Here is a 5,495-nt window from a genome sequence, read left to right as displayed (position 1 = left end):
TATATATATTAAAAAAAAAAAAAAACTTCTGAATGAAACTCAGCTTGAAAACAGATAAAGTCATGACAGCCTTAATTATATATTGTGTGCCAGGCAGACTCAAGTTTTTTTAAAGCTCAATCCATTATTCGACGCCCTCTGTAGTTCTTTCCTGTTTTCAGAGTATTTCACTTACGTTTCACGTAGGGAGCAGCCATCTTGAACTCTCAACTTCGTGTTGAGCGAAGCGGACCTGAATATCCTACCTCCGATGAGAAAAACTGCATGCAGCATAAATCTAGCCTTTAGGTGGATGGATGGATAGACTTAACATCATCTTTCTACCTACATGATTGGACTATCTATCCATCCATCTCTGACAGACTGTATTGCCTTCAAAACATTCAAACTTTAAGCTTTTAAAATTACTTTAACCTTTTCAGTGCTGAGTTTAAAATATTCTAGCGGTCCCCCCAGAGTGAGTTTTTTCAGGCGACCGTTATTTTAGAACGTTTCCCCTTACTGTTTCCATGGCGATGCGTCGTGCTCGTCACGTGACACACCGCGGCCACTAAAACACTGTATGAGAGATGGATCGCTTTTATTTCGTTTTTCATTTTTTAATTCAAAATATTCATAAACTTACCATTTCACTCCCAGGGCCACGGAAATAACAATCCCATATGTGGGACCGTACTCCCAGGGCCACGGAAATAACAATCCCATATGTGGGACCGTACTCCCAGGGCCACGGAAATAACAATCCCATATGTGGGACCGTACTCCCAGGGCCACGGAAATAACAATCCCATATGTGGGACCGTACCGCTCAACAGGTTAAACTTCAGACTGAAAACGATCAAACTTAAAACTTTTTAAACTTTCTGGACCGACTATCTCTTTTTCTTTTTTTGAATAGACTGTATTGCCTTTGAAATAGTTTGAAAGATTAAAGTGAATGTTTTAAACTGAAAACGGTCAAACTTTTAAAACTTTCTGGTCTGAAATTGGCTTGAGAAAGCCAAAGTTTGTCTCGACAAACTTTTTTTTATCTAGTTATTCTTCCTCTGAGACTAAAATTATCAAGACTAACTCCTCCTAGAGCTTTAACTCTACAACCACCAAACTCTGGACTGTTCTGAAGTTTGTTGCTATAGCTTTTCTAAGTGATCGCACTGATGGTTTTCATAAAACTGAAGATTAAAAATCATAAAAATCCTATATACTTACATTGACGGAATGTTCAAATTAGCCAAGACTATTCAATGTAGTTTGAATAGTCTTGGCTAATCTGAACATTCCGTCAGTGTATTTAGATTTGAATTTTGACAGTTGAAGCCCATTAGACTCAATTAAGCTGCCATTCTATGTACTATTTCTAAGCCATTTACACTCATTTATTCCATGTGTAGTGACAGTCGGAGAGTATTATAGCATTTACGGTAATGCATGTACTGTGTGAAATGCCTGTTAGTGTTATGTGTAACTAATAAAGTTAATACGGGATGTTTTGGTCGTTGCTGCGTACCTGTTGAATAAATGAACAAGAGTCAGAACGAGGAACCACATGTATCATCTTTTGAGTTAATGCCATCCTAACATTACACCATGGTCTGTCTGAATACTGGATTCTGATTGGCTGGCAGGTATGCAGTAAAACCGTTTAATGCACATGTAGTTCCAAGTCAGTTTAATCACCATTCCATATTAATGCGCTGCTTTAATTGATGCACACAAACCCACACACAAAACATTAGTAACCATAGTAACTCAGTGACAGTTGCACACCGATTGAAAACATTTAGTATTTTACTAGCCAAAATGGATGATTTTTGCGTGTCATTTAACTTGTACGGTGAATATGGTAATTTTGATAAATGGGCAGAGGCCCAAGATAAACTTGACGACCTGGAGATGTCAAAAAAGAAAGTAATAGCGAAAAGCGGTACAAGGAATTAACACCAGAAGAGCTCAAGCAGATTGAAGAGGACAAAGATGCGATTAACACAAAAAATACAACTAAATGGGCAATTAACACTTTCAGACTTTTTGTCTCAAAATCAGGATTTTTTTGTTTCCGAGACCTACTCTGCTTCTCTTCTCAAGGAGACACTGCGGGAGTTTTATGCCACTGTATTCGCTGCCGGCGCTGGTCTGCACAGTGTTGCAAGTCTGATGTGTCTCAGAGCAGGTATTAACCGCCATATCAAAAAACACAACAGCATAAGTGACAAAGACTTCAAGTCAAGCAATACAGTCTTTAAATCGGTCATAAAGCGCTACAGTAAAAGTGGAAAAGACACCAGCATTCATCACCCGCGTAACACCAAGTCCGACCTGCAGAAAATTACAAATTCACCCGCACTCTCCCCTTTCACACCCATCGGGTTTGTGAGAAAGGTTTGGTTCGACATACAGCTATGTTTTGCACGGAGGGGAAGAGAAGGAAACAGCAACCTATCAAAGGAGTCTTTCGTTCTCCGGAAAGACAAGAATGGGATGGAGTACCTGACCCTGGCGCATAACCATGAAACGAAAAATCACAAGGATCCCACTGCATCAGGTGAAGAAACTTTGCGCGGATTTATGTTTGCGAGCCCCGCCGACTCACTTTGTTCCGTGGACAGCTTTAAAAAATACCTCTCAAAGTGTCCAGAAGATGCCGGAGCATTCTATCTGCATCCGAGACGCATTCCTCTGTGAAATCTCGAAGACACCGACGTGTGGTTCACCAGGGAGCCGATGGGGATCAACTACCTCAGCAATATGCTAAAAAATATTTGCGAAGAGGTAGCTAACACATTTTATTAATTACATGGTTTTCCAGCCTATTCATTTATTTATTTTGTGGTTTTAATATTTTCCAAATCTAAATTGCATGCTTGAAATTCCTTTTTCAGGTGGAAGGTATCTCTAACATTTACACAAACCATACTCTATGGAGCACTGCTGTTGGTCGCCTATCTGACGCAGGACTAGAAAGTTGGCAGATCATGTCAGTGACAGGCCACCGATGCGAGGCTTGTTTGCGGTCTTACTGGGCCCCATCATTGTCTGACAGGAGAGCATGGAGCAACATTCTGACATCTCGAGCCTCAACAAGCAAGGAAAAACACTGTGTGCTCACACATCCATCCTCCTCCAAGCTTAAACCTGAAATAACCCTACCATTTTCCATGTCTAATTTCACAATTAATGGAAATGTAGAGTTCAACATTAAATAAGTGAAGAAAACCGTTTTAACTTTTTATTTGATTTTATTTCATTGCATTTCAATAGGCTACGTGTAATGTTATAGCACTATTTCTGTGTCTTTATTTATAAGTATATAAACTGCGCTAAGGTGCCGCAAGCACACGATCTCTCTCTCGGTCCTAGAAACATTTTCAAACAGTTAAAACATTTTTCCCCCAGATTTGATCTGTATTAATGCATTTCAATAAATATAAATGTTAAAGCACTACTTAATTTCTGTCTATATTTATACTTGAAGCAAACTAGAAATGTCTGACATAGGCTATATCACACGATCTTTCTCTCACTCTCGATAATTAATTTAAATAAATGGTATAATTAATTCAAATAAATGTTATCTTACCGCTGTAAGGTCCTCGCACATGGCCCAAGGAAGGTATCCAGTGGCGGATGAAGGTCTCTTGCGTGTTCGGTCTTTTCAGCGCGCAGAGTTATTCAATTTAGGTTTAACTCAATCTGACTCCATTTTATTATTTCATCTGACTCCATTTTAGCATGACCTCGAATGTAGGTTGAAAGGCAAATTGGTTGTTTGTCGGTCTCTAATTATTCTGACATTTGATTATTCTAGTTAACTCTTTACTTAGATTCCTAATCAACGAGTGAAATATATGTCATTTAGGATGCCTCACGGCGGCCGCTACGCGTGGGCTCCACGATCACAAACTCGCCAGTCTGACCCTTAGCCAGAGGTTTTGTGGCTAATACTATTTAATATACTTTAAATAGTAGGTCTGTTTAGCCCCCTACAGTTACCCATGTAATACTCAAACATTAATCAGCGGTTCTTCTAGACCACCTTTGACTGTAAGGTCCGCCCACTGGTCCAACGACGGTAGCCAGTGATCCGGTAGAAGGATTCTTGCGTGTTGCTGTCTTTCCTTTTTATGCAGCACAACAATATTAAATTAAATACATTTTCTTATGTTTTACCTCTTTTATTCATCTGACTCCAAAAATGAAAAGGGTTAGAAGAGTTGTTTGTTACTCATTAAATTTAGGTGAGTGTTTGATCATTCTGTTTTACTCATGACTTTTATATTTACTCGTTCATTAGGAATCTATGTCGCTTAGGATGCCTCACGGCGGCCGCTACGCGTGGGCTCCACGATCACAAACTCGCCAGTCTGACCCTTAGCCAGAGGTTTTGTGGCTAATACTATTTAATATACTTTAAATAGTAGGTCTGTTTAGCCCCCTACAGTTACCCATGTAATACTCAAACATTAATCAGCGGTTCTTCTAGACCACCTTTGTCTAGACCCCGACAGCTAATATAGCTTCGTACAACTTAATTAACTCTGAAATCATATACATGGTTACCGTAACTGAGTACAACTTAAACTATAAGGTCAAGCGGTTAGTCAGAAATCTAGAATCTCACCTGATGGGCCCCATGCTCCATCTAAACCTGAGATTTAGTGTGTACTCAACCCTGGACACAGCTTTGTGGAAACATAAACCTTCACTTAATCTACTTGAGAAAATAATTTCAGAGTAAGTCAGAATAGATCAATTTATTAACATTATTAACAGTCAGGTAAATGTGTATTATTCCAATTATCTCCATAGCCAATTCAACGATATACGATACATCAAAGAGTAAGATGCATACCTGACCTTTTAGAAAAATACATAGTGTGAAGTGTGTGGACACACTTCATACTACGGGCTCTCTGACTACAGAATCGCCCTGACCCTTTTGCTGCAATCCTTTAAATACAAAACCAAGGTAAAACATCCTCCAAATGGAGGCCTGTACAAACAATTGGTATCTGGGTGGCTAGTTCAATGGGGAATGGGGAACAGAAGGTAATTTGCATGGAATTGCTCTCTACGGTAATCAAAGTATCTCTTAGGATCTGTATATTAATACCATTGTACCACTCACCCTGACACTATTCAAATGAAACCAAACATGACTGTAAATCTTATTTGCATTCATATAGAACATTTACTATTCTGAGTGAATCCAGTGGAGGGAGGAGATGAAAAGACACCGATGCATATGTGAGAGAGGCGTTTCCCGCACCACCCCTCCGTGGGGTGTCCTGAAGATGCCAGTGCACCGTCTGTCTCCCAGGAGATCAAAGCATCCGAGTTTCTTTTATCCTTACACCGCACTATTCCATCTCTGTGTCTGATTTGAAGTGGGCAGAATGCTAGCGCTAACGTGCCATAACTGACGAAAATAAATGTCATTTTTACACATTCGGTCAAATATTGCGCTGCAAAGAGCAATACTAGTTTTAACTTGTCTA

This window comes from Sinocyclocheilus anshuiensis, unplaced genomic scaffold (genome assembly GCF_001515605.1).
Source record: "Sinocyclocheilus anshuiensis isolate Anshui unplaced genomic scaffold, SAMN03320099.WGS_v1.1 scaffold1001, whole genome shotgun sequence".
Taxonomy (NCBI): Eukaryota; Metazoa; Chordata; class Actinopteri; order Cypriniformes; family Cyprinidae; genus Sinocyclocheilus; species Sinocyclocheilus anshuiensis.
This window is presented reverse-complemented; position numbering follows the sequence as displayed.